Raw genomic sequence first — 17,329 nt, 5'->3', positions numbered from 1 at the left:
CATCCCCTAGCACTCCCAGACACCACCCCCCACCATCCCCTAGCACTCCCAGACACCACCCCCGACAACCCCTAGCACTCCCAGACACCACCCCGACAATCCCCTAGCACTCCGAGACAACACCCCCCCCCACCATCCCCTAGCACTCCCAGACACCACCCCCCACCATCCCCTGGCTCTCCCAGACACCACCCCCCTCTGTCCCCTAGCACTCCCCGTCACCACCCCCACCATACCCTAGCACTCCCAGACAGCACCCCCACCATCCCCTAGCTCTCCCTGACACCACCGCCACCATCCCCAAGCACTCCCAGACACCACCCCCACCATCCCCTAGCACTCCCTGGCACCACCCCCACCATCCCCTAGCACCACCCCCACCATCCCCTAGCACCACCCCCACCATCCCCTAGCACTCCCCAACACCATCCCCTAGCCCTCCCAGGCACCACCCCCCACCATTCCTACAAGGCAGCTGGGTTTGTCAATTGTGTTATGATATTTTAATTACTATATCTTTTATCTACCAAACAATCGTGACACCCAGTAGCCACACCAGTGTTGCTGAAAGTGGCACCCAGTAGCCACACCAGTGTTGCTGAAAGTGACACCCAGTAGCCACACCAGTGTTGCTGAAAGTGGCACCCAGTAGCCACACCAGTGTTGCTGAAATTGGCACCCAGTAGCCACACCAGTGTTGCTGAAAGTGACACCCAGTAGCCACACCAGTGTTGCTGAAAGTGACACCCAGTAGCCACACCAGTGTTGCTGAAAGTGGCACCCAGTAGCCACACCAGTGTTGCTGAAAGTGACACCCAGTAGCCACACCAGTGTTGCTGAAAGTGGCACCCAGTAGCCACACCAGTGTTGCTGAAAGTGGCACCCAGTAGCCACACCAGTGTTGCTGAAAGTGGCACCCAGTAGCCACACCAGTGTTGCTGAAAGTGACACCCAGTAGCCACACCAGTGTTGCTGAAAGTGGCACCCAGTAGCCACACCAGTGTTGCTGAAATTGGCACCCAGTAGCCACACCAGTGTTGCTGAAAGTGACACCCAGTAGCCACACCAGTGTTGCTGAAAGTGACACCCAGTAGCCACACCAGTGTTGCTGAAAGTGACACCCAGTAGCCACACCAGTGTTGCTGAAAGTGACACCCAGTAGCCACACCAGTGTTGCTGAAAGTGACACCCAGTAGCCACACCAGTGTTGCTGAAAGTGACACCCAGTAGCCACACCAGTGTTGCTGAAAGTGGCACCCATTAGCCACACCAGTGTTGCTGAAAGTGACACCCAGTAGCCACACCAGTGTTGCTGAAAGTGGCACCCAGTAGCCACACCAGTGTTGCTGAAATTGGCACCCAGTAGCCACACCAGTGTTGCTGAAAGTGACACCCAGTAGCCACACCAGTGTTGCTGAAAGTGACACCCAGTAGCCACACCAGTGTTGCTGAAAGTGACACCCAGTAGCCACACCAGTGTTGCTGAAAGTGACACCCAGTAGCCACACCAGTGTTGCTGAAAGTGACACCCAGTAGCCACACCAGTGTTGCTGAAAGTGACACCCAGTAGCCACACCAGTGTTGCTGAAAGTGACACCCAGTAGCCACACCAGTGTTGCTGAAAGTGACACCCAGTAGCCACACCAGTGTTGCTGAAAGTGGCACCCAGTAGCCACACCAGTGTTGCTGAAAGTGACACCCAGTAGCCACACCAGTGTTGCTGAAAGTGACACCCAGTAGCCACACCAGTGTTGCTGAAAGTGGCACCCAGTAGCCACACCAGTGTTGCTGAAAGTGACACCCAGTAGCCACACCAGTGTTGCTGAAAGTGACACCCAGTAGCCACACCAGTGTTGCTGAAAGTGGCACCCAGTAGCCACACCAGTGTTGCTGAAAGTGACACCCAGTAGCCACACCAGTGTTGCTGAAAGTGGCACCCAGTAGCCACACCAGTGTTGCTGAAAGTGACACCCAGTAGCCACACCAGTGTTGCTGAAAGTGGCACCCAGTAGCCACACCAGTGTTGCTGAAAGTGACACCCAGTAGCCACACCAGTGTTGCTGAAAGTGACACCCAGTAGCCACACCAGTGTTGCTGAAAGTGACACCCAGTAGCCACACCAGTGTTGCTGAAAGTGACACCCAGTAGCCACACCAGTGTTGCTGAAAGTGACACCCAGTAGCCACACCAGTGTTGCTGAAAGTGACACCCAGTAGCCACACCAGTGTTGCTGAAAGTGGCACCAAGAGGTATAAGCACTTAAGTCTTACAATTAACAAAGGTATTAGACAAGAAATAACCTGTTGCTGTAACTGAAGTGTTACTTTGTACACACAAAAAGAGGTTAACACAAGTTTGTGTGACTGACTGGCTGACTTACTGACTGACTGAACTGACTGACTGACTGAGTGACTTGAATGAATGACTTACTGAATGACTTAACTGTAATAATATTATATTATTATTATTATATTATTATTATTAATATATTATTATTATTACTGAGAAGAAAAAGAGAATGATTTCCATGGAATTAAAACATGAAATCATAGATAAACAAGCCAGGTGTCCAGGTTTTGGGTTGACGGGGAAGAGGGAGGGGAGGAGATGGCTCGTAACTCAAATGTTAGCTCGTAACTCAGAGCAAAAAATCAACCCAGGAACGGTTCGTATTTCAAAAAACTCGTAGGTTGGGACACTCATAAGTCAAGGTTCCACTGTATATAGTTCAATTTTAAGAGAATGGAGCAGTAAATGTTATAATTATAAGACCTTCATACAGTGGAAAAGATGAAATTGTCTTGACTTAACCCTTTCATTGTAGGGACCCCTATTCACAAACTTGCTCTCAGTGTCGAAGAATTTAGAAAAAAAAAAAAAATTCTTTTAAAATGATAGAGAATTTTTTCCTGATGGTAATGAAACCAAAAGTAAAACTTACAGAATTATGCTCTAGCAAAGGTAGCGGTCTCTGCAATATTTATGCATCGGCGATTTTGCCCACTTTGACCCATATTTTGGGCCAATTGCTTTGTTTCAGTCGACTATATTCATAGCTATTTCATTAGCACACCTTTTGTTCTATCAATTGAGTACAAGAAATTGCTCATTTACCTATTTTAACTACCCAGTAAAGTGACCAGAAATTGATAATTTGGCCAGTTTCATACAAAATTCAAGAAAGGCAAGTTTCAAAACAGGGTCCAGAACAAACAATGCAGACATTCCTAGTGCTAAAATAACATTTTCTATGTTCATTAGTCATGTCTCCATGCCCTTCTTATATTACACTTGCTTTCCATTTTGAATTTTTATTCACACACAAAAAAATAGAAGATTTACCGTTATGCAGATTATTTCATTATTATAAAAATGGTATGAATAATATCAGTGCATTTGTGGAAGCATATTAGACCCACCAATTAACATGTATTGGACGCATTACGTGATTTGTTTACTCTTGAAGATCGTCAAAAATCGAACATTTCCGCGACTTGGAGCTCACTTTCAAGCTGCTTTTAGTCTGTAAACTTTTCAAAATCATCTCTATTTATGTAATATATCATCCATTCTATTAATTGAGACCAAGAAAACGAGAGTACAACTGTAAATACCATACAAAAAATGCACCGCAAATTCACTGTTTTAAACCAAAAACAGTCACAGGTTTTTCTCATTATACACTGCGTGCTACAGGTTTTTTTTATACTGCGCACACTAACCACTCAGATCCATTCTCTCATATGTAGGCCTACCAACTATCTCTCGCAAGATTGGAAGCCGCTAGAATTTTTGGCGTAGTATTATAGGATCGACACTGGCTTCAAAGTCATAATATTACAAGACCAACAGTGAAAGGGTTAAATATCACAGATGGTGATGGTATAATATTTCTTAGCTTCTTTAGTATGTATACTTTTTATTAACTGCAGTACAGTGGTACCTCAGGATACGAACAGCTCAAGACTTGAACAATTATGTAAGTTTATTTGTGTAAGTGCTTTTGTAAGTGTATTTTTGGGGGTCTGAAATGGATTAATCTAATTTACATTATTCCTTATGGGAACAGATTCATTTGGTATCGGCACTCAAACAGCCTTCTGAAAAAAATTAAGTTTATATCCCGAGGTACCACTGTATATATAAAGAAAAGTATTTAATTTGTCATACAAAAAATTAAATGTAAATGTTAAAATTTGGCATTAAAATTTGGAATCATACATTTGGCTTTTTTATTTAATTTTGTGGCTGAAATGGACATGGACAGTACTGCATTCAGTACAGAGACTTTGTGATTTTTGTGATGAAATAATGTAGGTGTATAGATCCTTGGGGAATTAAGTATAGATTTTTCTACAGTATATGTGACATTAATGCACAGTGCTTTTTGTATAGGGTTTATATACTAAAGTATCACTTGAGGGTATAGAATATAGTGTAGGCTAGAAAATTTGGTAACTTACCAGCTGAAAATTGTTTTTAGAACTGAGAGCCTAATGCATCTTCAATTTCTATTATAAATAATGTAGATAAATAGTGTTTTTCACAATATTTTACCATTATTTGTATTTTATTTATATCTCTAGCCTTTCTTGTGACTGCAAGATTTGCTGCCAATATTGCAGGTGCTGCTGCATATTTTAGTGTTCAAAATCAGTAATGTCCTCAACAAGAAAATCTTAAAATATTTTGCAGCTACAGTAGTGCCACTTCTTTCATTTTGCTCTTATTTTCATGCTTATTTTGTTTCTTTCTTTTTTGTTTTTTGTTCCATGATAACTTATGGACGGACTCATCGGCTCTGGCTCTCGGACACTAAAGCGGGAGCGTGACTCTGCAGATAACCGTAGCCAACTCAGTATTGACGCCCAGAATTTCATGTAACTAACAACCCTGTTCACCACTCATCACCTCTACATCCACTACTAACTACTACTACTACTACTACTACTACTACTACTACCACCACTACCACCACCACCACCACCACCACCACCACCACCATGGAACTACTAACTACTAAACGACCAGACTGGTACGTGACATGGCAAGCAGGCATTTGGTTTGAACACTTGGATTTGTTGCACTCTTTTAATGTGACCATTGTGTGGGAGTGTGCAGGAAGCTGCACTACTGTGCAACAAGCCAACATACAGTATACAGTAATGCAAATTAAAAAAGGTATATATTCTACCTGATTTCAGTATGATTTTTCAACATTTTCAACAAATTTTACACTCTGAGACAAGACCATGTCTCACTGATCATATATCGTGTTACATATATTATTCGTAAAAGTTTGAAATGTGTAATCAAAACAGGTTAAAAAAATTTGAATTGTATAAATGGCTTCTTTGTTTAAAATAAAAAGGAAATTCCAAACCAAATGCTTAATTAAGCAATTATTGCCTGTCTTCATTTCACCGGTTGGATGTCCTTGATGTTCTGTATTCTGTTTTTGTTTGCGGCTTCGTTTTTCTATATTTTCACCAAATCCAAGTCTGGAAATGCTCGGCAGAAAGTTTGAAGTCTTGTACATTTGTTTTTAACTTCTGTGCATTTTAATATTCTTTTCAGAATAGACTTGTCCAGGGAAATCTGCATTTCACACTTCAGTTTGACAGGTTGACTTGTTGCTTTGCTTTTGTACTTCTTTTTTTGCATCGTGTATGTTTGTACATCTCTCTCGCATAAGTTTTTCTTCTCAATGTATCATCACTTGTTATATTACTTTGCTTCTTTCTATCTTGTGCTATTAGTGTTTTGTTTTCTAAACTCAAATAATGCCTGTAATTTACTGATATATGGCTGATAATACATATATATAATGGAAAGAACTGACATAACAAAGTGGTTGTCTTTTTACAGAGTGTAACTAACCCAGTGTACGATGGTGATCTGGGCCTGGGTTCATCAACAAGTGTGTCAACCCGGGTGTCAGTAGCTGGCTCTCGTGGTCACGACCTCTGAGCCCTTGCTCACTACCCACATCAACACATGGCTTAGAAAATAATGGAAGATATTTTGTGTACTGGTGAAGAATAAAGGAAAAAAATAGAGAAAACATTTAAAAACTTCCTGTTAATTAAGGTTAAATAATACAGGAGAAAAAACAGTTAAATAGTGTGTGGTGTATTTGATCCTACAGTGTGGATCTCTGAAATGGAATAATATAGCATCATTAGATGTCCATCATAACTTATTAAGCTTCATGTGATACATTTGCTATTAATTGGAAGAAATTGTAGGTAATACTATTTCCTTTGCATTATATAGGGATTAAGTGGTGTCCACATGTTGTTGAATGTATCAACTGCCAAGTTCAATACATTATTTGCAATACTATGAAAAGTGAAAATGTTACATGTGGGAATGTGTTAGTGATCATTGAAAACTTGTTTGAGTAGAGTTACATTCTGTTTAATGTCACTCATGCTATGGCTGTCTGCAAGAAATAAGCTGATGCCTCAGCTGAAGCTGTGTATATACTGTTTACATACATACATGTGTGTGTATTTGTGTCTGTCTGTATAATATATATGTATATATATAGACACAGACATACATGCACGCATACACACGCATGCTCAGATATGCACACATGCAAACACAGATGCACACACACAGAGACATGCACACGCATAAACAGGTGCGAGCACATGCACATGCATGAATGGACGCACACACAGACATGCACACGCATGCACAGGTGCACACACAGACATGCACATGTAGACTCACATGCACACAGACATACACATGTACGCACACACACACACACACACACACACACACACACACACACACACACGCACACATGCACATACACACATGCATACACACACACATGTGCACATACACACTACAACTGACTTAAGTATATATATTGTATTCACTTTAAAAGTTAAAACTGTGATGAAGATATCTAACAATTTAATATTTTAGATTACCTACTTTAATTTGGATAATAAGTAATTGATCATTAACCCTTTCACTGTTCAGACCCCTGCTCACAAACTTGCTCTCAGTGTCGAAGAATTTTCCTTTTTTTTTTTTTTTTTTTTACTAAATTATAGAGGATCTTTTCCCGATGGTAATGACACCAAAAGTATAAAATTTGATGAAAAACTTAATGAATTACGTTCTCACGAAGTTACTGGTCTTAGCAATATTTATGCATGGGCCATTTTGCACACTTTAAGCCCTATTTTTGGCCAATTCAGTTGTTACAGTTGACCAAACTCATAGCTATTTCACTAGAACTCTTTTTGTTCTATCGACTGTGTACAAGAAACCGCCCATTTACTGATATCAGCTACCCAATAAAGTGATCAGAAATTGGTAATCTGGCCGATTTCATACACAATTCCAGGAAATCCAGTTTCAAAATAGGGTCCAGAATTAACAATGCAAACATTTCTAGCACTAAAATAACATTTTCTCTATTCATTAGTCACGTCTCCAGGCGCCTATTATATTATGCTTGCTTTCCATTTTGAATTTTTATTCACACAAAAAATAGATTTATTGTTATGCAGACTACTGCATTATTGTAAAAATAGTATAAATAATATCAGCGCATTTGTGAAAGCATTTTAGACCCACCAGTTAATGTGTATTGGACGCGTGACGTGATTTTTTTATTCTTGAACATCGACAAAAATCAAACATTTCTGCTACTTTGAGCTCAATTTCAAGGTACTTTTAGTCCATAAACCATTTGAAAATACACTGCAAAGTTGCTGTTTTAAATGAAAAACACGGTCGGATTTTTTTTTCCTCATGCACTGCGTGCTGCAGGATTTTTTATACTGTGCACACTGACCACTCAGAGCCATTCTCTGATATGTAGGCTTACCACCTTTCTCCTGCAAGATTTGAAACCGCTTGAGTTTTGGCGTACTATTACGGTGCCAAAACTGGCTTGCAAGCCGTAATATTACGGAACTAACAGTGAAAGGGTTAATGGAATCTTCGTTCAAAATTATAGTTACACATTGTTTATGATAAGTAAAAGTCATAATACCATGAGTGGAACAGTTTACAGGTGTCCCACTCAGGAGAGAGAAGTTTACATGTTGTGGTCACTCCTGAACCATTGTCAAGTAACAACTGAACCAGAAAAACTGAGAAGATGAAAGATAGGTCAGGAAAAGACAGGGGGAGGAAAATAGTGGTAGTCATTATAGTAATAGTTGTGGTTGTAATAGTTGCATTAGTTTTGGTGGTGGTGGTAGTTGTGGTAGTAGTAGTAATAATAGCAGCAGTAGTAGTAATAATGTAATTAGTACTTATATTAGTAGTATTAAGGGTAAATTACATCTCAATGGATAAAAGAAGCACGTTACTCCAGTTTCTAACACATGTCTTTAAGGGACTGGTAAAGGAAGAATGATGAACACTACCGTAGTTCTTGTGGTCCATGCTAGCAAAAACAGAAGCAACAAGGAAAGATAAAACCAGAAGACAGGTCAGGAGAGAAGATGAGAAGACAAAGGTTAGATAAGATCTTTAGTGTTGCTAAGACTGGAGTATTGGCTGTGTATTGAGAAGCAGGCACCTACTGAAGCCACTTCCATCTTGAAACTCACCAAAATCATCTCTGTTTTACTAGTCTATCTTTGGGTCCATCACATGCACCAAGAAGTAGCCAATAAAATTATGAAAACCATGAAAGAAAACCCCTCAAAGTAGTATTTTAACTAGATACAAGGTCCTGACAGGGGTTAACTGCTTTCATCTTGAACTGAATGGGGTAGGATGTTTTTTTTAATCTGTGCGCACCTACTGGATACCCTTTGTCTCGTGTCTATGCCAAAATTTTCCACTCTCATTATATTTGAGGGTGCTGTGATTAAGACACAATATACATTAGCACCACTGACCTTAATAATGTATATCTACATTGTCAACAGTGAAAAGGTTAATACTGCTACTACCATCTCATCCCCACCCTCACTCCCCTACTACTAGTATGACTACTACTACTGTTTCCTCCCTCTTCCTTCCCCCCCCCCCCTCCCCTTCTCTCTCACTTTTCTACATGTCTTCAAGTCTCAGTTTTTTCTCCCTTGATTATTACTTGACATTATTCGGAATTAACAAAAATATTGTCTAAAGTTTTCTCTCAAGTTTTTGGGTTTGTGAATTGTTTATAAATTTTTATATTGAAATTTTAGAATCCTCTCATTTTTGTTTGGTTGTGAACTGGAGACACTTAATGTTATTCAGCACCTCTTTCAACTACCCTGTGTAGGAATATTATTACTGAAAACTTATGTTGTTTCTCTTATATTGAACTTGAATTTCTCTGATGCTGTTCACTCAGTGCACTTAATATGTACATGTTTGTTGCTGTGCACTCAAAGTTTCAAACGTGTGTCTACTTGTGTTACCACCTGGATCACCGTGTTCCTGCTTGTGTTACCACCAGGATCACCATGTTCCTGCATGTGTTAACACCAGGATCACCGTGTTCCTGCTTGTGTTATCCCCAGGATCACCGTATTCCTGCTTGTGTTACCACCAGGATCACCGTGTTCCTGCTTGTGTAATCATCAGGATCACGGTGTTTCTGCTTGTGTTACCACCAGGATCACCGTGTTCCTGCTTGTGTTATCCCCAGGATCACCGTATTCCTGCTTGTGTTACCACCAGGATCACCGTGTTCCTGCTTGTGTAATCATCAGGATCACGGTGTTTCTGCTTGTGTTACCACCAGGATCATCGTGTTCCAGCTTGTGTAACCACCAGGATCACCGTGTTCCTGCTTGTGTTACCACCAGGATCACCGTGTTCCTGCTTGTGTAATCATCAGGATCACGGTGTTTCTGCTTGTGTTACCACCAGGATCATCGTGTTCCAGCTTGTGTAACCACCAGGATCACGGTGTTTCTGTTTGTGTTACCACCAGGATCACTGTGTTACATGTGTTCCAGCATGTGTTACCACCAGGATCACTGTGTTACGTGTGTTCCTGCATGTATTACCACCAGGATTGCTGTGTTACATGTGTTCCTGCATGTATTACCACCAGGATCACTGTGTTACATGTGTTCCTGCATGTATTACCACCAGGATCACTGTGTTATATGTGTTCTTGCTTGTGTGTTGCCTTCAGGCCAGGTATATTACATGTGTCCACACTTGTATATTCTCACAAGGGTAAATATGTTATGTTTGTCTGCACTTGCATATTCTTGTGAGAATAAAGATGTGTCACCATGCCCCTATGTTTTTGCCAGCACTAATGTTATGCTTTTGTATTCTCACAAGCAGCATGTAAATACTTGAGTTTGCATAGCTGATCATTGTTCAGTGTGGTAAATGTGGCCATGCTTGTGTTCCCACACTGGTGTGTCCATGCTTGTGTTCCCACACTGGTGTGTCCATGCTTGTGTTCCCATACTGGTGTGTCTGTGCTTGTGTTCCCATACTGGTGTGTCTGTGCTTGTGTTCCCACACTGGTGTGGCCATGCTTGTGTTCCCACACTGGTGTGACCATGCTCGTGTTCCCACTCTGGTGTGGCCTTGCTTGTGTTTTCACACTGGTGTGTCCATGCTTGTGTTCCAACACTGGTGTGGTCATGCTTTTGTTTCCACACTGGTGTGATTATGCTTGTGTTCCCACATTGGTATGTCCATGCCTGTGTTCCCACACTGGTGTGGCCATGCTTGTGTTCCAACATTGGTATGACCATGCTTGTGTTCCCACACTAATATGTCTATGTATCTGTTCTCACACTGGTGTGGCCATGCTTGTGTTCCCACACTGGTGTGGCCATGCTTGTGTTCCCACACTGGTGTGGCCATGCTTGTGTTCTCACACTGGTGTGGCCATGCTTGTGTTACCACACTGGTGTGTCCATGCTTGTGTTCCCACACAGGTGTGGCTATGCTTGTGTTCCCACACTGGTGTGGCCATGCTTATATTCCTACTCTGGTGTGGCCATGCTTGTGTTCCCACACTGGTGTGGCCATGCTTGTGTTCCCACACTGGTGTGGCCATGCTTGTGTTCCCACACTGGTGTGTCCATGCTTATGTTCCATCACTGGTGTGGTCATGCTTGTGTTCCCACACTGGTGTGGCCATGCTTGTGTTCCCACACTGGTGTGGCCATGCTTGTGTTCCCACACTGGTGTGTCCATGTTTGTGTTCCCACACTGGTGTGTCCATGTTTGTGTTCCCACACTGGTGTGTCCATGTTTGTGTTCCCACACTGGTGTGTCCATGTTTGTGTTCCCACACTGGTGTGTCCATGTTTGTGTTCCCACACTGGTGTGTCCATGCTTGTGTTCCCACACTGGTGTGGCCACACTCATGTGTTCTGGGGAGGATCAGTATCTCTTACATGTGTTAACACTTGTTTATTGTTTGAAAGGCTGAGTAAACACATGTGGTGTTGGTACTGGTGTGTTAAGTGTTCATTATTATAGATGTTGTGTCCCTTATTTTACACATTCTTATTTATCTCTCAAGTCCACTTGATGAATGAGTAAATGTCTGGATACTCTTGTGGATGGGTAAGTGTACATTACCTTTGTATTTTACTACATTTATTGAAATAGTTTATTTATCTATATTCATTAGAGATAAAATTCACCTCATTATAATACAAGTAAGGTTGGTGACTGAGAGTGCACAGTGAATGTGAGACTTTTGAAATGTCTGTAGAATTAGTGAGTAATTATAATAATGTATTATGTAAGGTAATGTGATAAATACATTTGTATTCTGTAGAACTCTAGCACCAGATTGTGTTGAGCTGTGAGAGAGAACTTTATGATCCCATTTTGATTAAAAAAAATGCACAGTACTGTATATGGAAAAAAAGTTTTTTCCAGATAAATTTCCCTTTATTGACCAAATTGTTTACATGCCAGTTTTGTTCTTTATTTGAAATAGAGGAAATCCTCATCTTAAAAACAAGTTATGTTACTGATGTTTGAAGTTAAGAAGAGATTGTTTGTGCAGAAACAATTGTGCAGAAGGATAGTTATGCTTTACATGTGTACATACTGCAGCTCAACAGTTGTAAAATATTAATCAGTTCCTAAGCTCCTAGTTTGTAAGTTTGGATGTGTGTAACTTAGGATGGTTGTAACTTGGGAACTACCTGTATATGTTCTACACTGATTTTTCTACATTGCAAAGTGCCAGTATTCAGTGATATTTAATATAAGTGTAATGCATTGTTACTTTTATTAAATGCTTAGTAAAAACTTGGAATACTTGGAACACTTCCTTTAAGTTGGCCAGTGACATGCAGGCTTGTGTTTAAAATAATTATTATTTAAAAATTTTTTTTGTGTTACATAAAAGTTTTGATCTAGGCATATCCTTGGAGACCTAAAGTGTTTATAACAAGCAATTGCTGCCCTATAACATAATTAGAGCATCATAGTTAATTGTATATGTTTGAAGAAGCCCATAATTTAGGACAAATTTTCAATGATTCAGTCTTAAAATACAGTGAAATGTCTGTAAAACAGACTAATAAAGGGAAAGGGGTATCCATTGTACTGAAAATCCATTATATTGACTTTTTATTGAGTGTATGTAGTCTTCTGAATTGATTGAATACCAGACACTGACAGATGCCCAGTGAAGTGAGCTTAGTCTGCTGTACTGATGGACTACTGAAAATACTAATAGTAAACTAGAGTATAGTATTATAATACTATACAGACCTGGTCATGGACTGGTCCATGGGGGTGCTGACCCCCAGAACACCCTTCAGGTAGTACAGCTGTATCTGAAAAAAAAGAGTTAAAAATATAGTAGAATATAGTACAGTAATTTTTCCAACCTTTTCTGGTGGAAAGATGAATTTAACTCAAGTTTCAACTTAGCAGTCAAGGTGACAGTCTTCTTGGCTGGCATCTTCACTTGTTTAGGAGGCTGTTGTTAATAACACTGCACATGGTACCTTAATAAATACTGTAATGGAAAACACTGTAAATCCAGGGAAAATTTGAGACAAAATGATGATGGAATGTGAGGGAGCACATAGACAATAACAAACTGACACAGGCTGAGTTACTGGCCTCACTGCCCAAAAAATAATAAAAATGGACAAGTCCAAGATGAAGCTTGGACTGGACAAACTTGCAACTGATCAGACTAGGAATACATTATTGATGGTACAGCTGGAGCAGACGGTTGTGTCATATACCAGATTTGGTCTACATTGCTTTTTTTTTGTAATGGACACCATATTAAGTGTACATGTTGAGCCTTTGTTCAGGCAGATTTTTTTGCTCATTTTATCTGACATCTACTTTATAGAGGTTTGTTTCATTGAGGTTTTGGGTAAAAATGTTTTTTTAGTTAAACTGCTTTTATAAACATGTACATGAGGTTGATCACTATGGGCATTGTCATCTACAAACACTAGTCACATAATGTTAAATAAAATTTCATGTATAAAGATTTATCAAAATTTTTCCATCTAAGATGAATAAAAATTAGCTGGATGTTTCAGTGTTCTCTCTACATTCTGTAAGCAATAGGAACTGTGTGTGTTATTGTATCCATATCTCTCATTATTTTTTTTTTGTGGGGGTACAAGATAGATTTTATTTTGATTAATAACTTCGAGGGTTAGAAATCCCAGGATGCAGCTCTCACCAGTTGAGCCCTTGTGGTTTAGCGCTTCTTTTTGATTATAATAATAATCTCACCAGTTGAGTAACATCCAGGTACCTTGTTAAATTAGACACATGTGCAACTCTTGGGTATCTTTATTGAGGAAACGTGTGGTTACCTCTCCCATAGTCACTCCTGTAGCTAATTCTTTTGCTGTCCTCTGCTCAGACGTCCCTACTTCAACGTCTCAGTCTGATTTCGCTTCTTCGTGTTCTCTCTCACAAGCCTCAGTAGCGAAGAGATCTCGTATGACACCTCCTCCCAATCGTCCCTCTACTTCTCAAAAGTCAAAAAAAGGTCCGTTAACACCTCCTACCCATCTTCCACCTCCTCATTTTCCCTTCCCTGTCTCTGTACCTGGTTCTCCCCCTCTCACTGGCTCTGTTACAAGTGTAGAGGTTCACCCTCCTCCTCGTACTGTACCTTCCTCCCCTGTTCCCTCCCAAGTTTCTTCCTCTTCTGCCACCTCCCAGATTTCTGCCTCTTCTGTCCCCTTCCATGCTTCTCCAGTTCCCTTCACCCTTTCACCCCCCCCCTACCTTGGTACAGTCCATTACAGTTCCAATCTTTACTCATCCTCCCCCTACCATTTCCAATATTGTCTCCCATACGACGTCTCTGAATTCTGAAACACTTGAAGCAATCTCTGAATATATTGGAGAGACCAAACCATCAATGGACACTGATCCACCCTCCGCTCCTTCTCTCTCCTCTACTCCATCTGCGCAACTCCTTTCTTCACAGCGCACCATTCCTTCGCTGCTTGAACGTTTTCCACTGCCTCTGCATGTGGACTTTTCTAACCCCTCTAGTCCGTAGGAACCCTTACCTGCGGATTTCAGGTATCTTTATCATTGCCAAACATGGCCTATTTACAGTGGAATATACGCGGCCTCAGGGGTAATCGGGGTGAGCTTCAGATGTTACTCTCCCAGTTTTCCCCTGTTGGTGTTTGCTTACAGGAACCAAAATTACACTCTGTTGTTATCTCTCCCATCTCAGGCTATAATTTATTAGTATATTCTTCAGATCCTTTTCCTGATGGGACCTTTAATGAAAGTGCTCTTCTTCTATGCACTGATATTCCGTACCATCAGCTATTTGTTCGTACTTCGCTGCATTACACAGCAGCCTGTATCCACTTGCATAGGTGGTATACGCTCTGTTCTTTATATCTCTCTCCTTCTCGGGCATTATCTATTCCGGATATTGCCTTTCTTGTTTCGTCATTACCACCACCGATTCTGTTACTTGGTGATTTTAATGCCCACCATTTCCTCTGGGGGGGTCTCACTGTGATTCCTGTGGCATTCAGTTAGAGGCTTCTCTTGCCACCCACCCCCTCCATGTTTTAAATACAGGTACTCACACCCATTTTGATCCTCGGACTCACACTCTCTCTTGCATCGATCTCTCAGTCTGCTCTTCCTCCGCCGCATTAGACTTCACTTGGTCTGTTCTTCCGGACTTACATGACAGCGATCATTTCCCAATCATTCTTACTTCCCCTTCATATTCACCACCTCTTCGCATCCCACGCTGGCAATTTGATCAGGCAAATTGGAACCTTTACTCACACCTAACTGTTTTTAGAGAGGTTCCTTCTTTGTCCTCCATCGATGAGCTTTTACACCTCTTCTCGTCCTCCGTTTTAACCGCAGCTTCTCATTCTATACCCCAAACTTCGGGCAGGCATTCTCAGAAATGCGTGCCTTGGTGGTCTCCTGCTTGTGCTCGTGCAGTACGTATGAAACGCGCTGCATGGGGCAGGTACCGGTACAATAGAACCACAGAGAGACTTCTTGATTTTAAGCAGAAGCGTGCGATCGCTCGCCGTGTCGTCCGTGACGCTAAACGCACTTGCTGGCGAGATTATGTCTCCACCATCACCTCTGCTTCCTCTATGAGTGCAGTCTGGAAAAAAGTTTGAAAACTGAGTGGTAAATATTCTCCTGACCCGGCTCCTGTTCTGCGGGTTGCCGGTGTTGATATAGCAAACCCACTAGATGTTGCCAATGAAATTGGCAATCATCTGGTCCGTATTTCTCAGGGACTCCATCTATGCCCCTCATTTCTTTCCTCAAAGTCTGCCAGAGAGTTAGCACCCTTGGACTTTTCTTCTCTCAGAGAAGAACAGTATAATGTGCCTTTTACACTGCAAGAACTGGAGGCAACACTCTCAGCTTGCCGATCATCGGCAGCTGGGCCCGACGACATTCATATTCGTATGCTACAACATTTACATCAGTCAGCCCTTGCAGTCCTATTACGCCTTTACAATCTTATTTGATCACAAGGAGTTCTTCCACAGCTGTGGAAATCCGCCATTGTTCTCCCTTTCCGCAAACCAGGCACTACGGGACATGAAACCTCCCACTATCATCCCATTGCTCTTACCAGTGCAGTTTGCAAAGTGATGGAACGCCTAGTAAATAGACGTTTAGTGTGGTATTTAGAGACACACAACAGTCTCTCCACTCGTCAATATGGCTTTCGTAAGGGACGTTCTACCATAGACCCCTTACTACGCTTGGATACGTATGTTCGTAATGCCTTCGTGGTTGTCTCAGACTCCCTTAGTGCTTTACAGGATATACAGAAATTTGATACACCTCACCCCTTAGTCCTCCGTATCCAACTTTGGCTACGCCGCATCTTTAACAAGCATAAAGATATTGTTTTTTGTTGGGTCCCTGGTCATGTTGACTTACAGGGCAATGAACAGGCAGACACTGCTGCGTGGTCAGCAGTACATGACCTACCAGTTTCATGTAGAGGTATTCCATTTACGGACTATTTTGCTGCAATATCTTCCCACCTTCACACCCGTTGGCAACACCGTTGGTCTACTATGCTCGGCAACAAACTTCAATCTATTAAACCAAGTATAGGTTACTGGCCGTCTTCTTATCACCAGTGTCGAGGTTGGGAGACTACTCTCTCCCGTCTTCGCATTGGCCATACTCGTCTTACTCATGGATATCTCATGGAGAGGCGCCCTGCTCCTCTCTGTGAGAATTGCCAAGTTCCATTATCAGTCAGCCACATTCTGTTGGACTGCCCACTTTATCAACGAGCACGCAGAATTTACCTCCATCGTCGTCTTCGCTCCGCTGCTCTCTCTTTACCTTCCCTTCTCGCTGATGGACCCACCTTTCATCCGGACTCTCTCATTGACTTTTTGACAACAACTGACTTACTTCACAAATTCTGATACCTTCAGCCCTTTCTACTTCAATCTCTTGCTACCCTCTACCCCGGTACTATCCTCTGCCCCGCTGTTTTCTGTAACCTACTGATCATCCCTCCTCCCTTCTGCCATCCAATACCCTCGCTTCCTTCCCTACCCTGCAGCGCTGTATAGCTCTTGTGGCTTAGCGCTTCTTTTTGATTATAATAATAATAATAATTATCCTTTGTATGGACTGATGAAGCCACTGTGTGGTGAAACGTTTCCTCAATAAAGATACCCAAGAATTGCACGTGTCTAATTTAACAATGTGTCAGTTCTTTGAACCATTCATCTACAATCCAGGTACCTTCTTTATGGCAGTGATCACTTCTCAACCCTCACCAGTTGAATGACAGTCAGGTACCTTCTTATTCCTTGATCTATGTTTATCACCACTGCTAGTGGTAGTTTGAACACTTGATTTGGACTCAACCCATTATGCTTCTTTT

At 41.6% G+C, this 17,329-nt stretch overlaps 1 long non-coding RNA gene across 1 annotated transcript; it reads left to right on the top strand.

Annotated features, from left to right (window-relative positions):
- The first annotated feature begins 4,571 nt into the window (after window positions 1-4,571).
- LOC138851444 (uncharacterized) lies at window positions 4,572-17,127 on the top strand. The gene is made up of 2 exons (XR_011391218.1): window positions 4,572-5,035; window positions 5,869-17,127. It is a non-coding gene; the product is annotated as an uncharacterized lncRNA (long non-coding RNA).
- The last annotated feature ends 202 nt before the right edge of the window (window positions 17,128-17,329 follow it).

The sequence above is a fragment of the Cherax quadricarinatus genome, unplaced genomic scaffold, assembly GCF_038502225.1.
Source record: "Cherax quadricarinatus isolate ZL_2023a unplaced genomic scaffold, ASM3850222v1 Contig645, whole genome shotgun sequence".
Taxonomy (NCBI): Eukaryota; Metazoa; Arthropoda; class Malacostraca; order Decapoda; family Parastacidae; genus Cherax; species Cherax quadricarinatus.
This window is presented reverse-complemented; position numbering and strand designations above follow the sequence as displayed.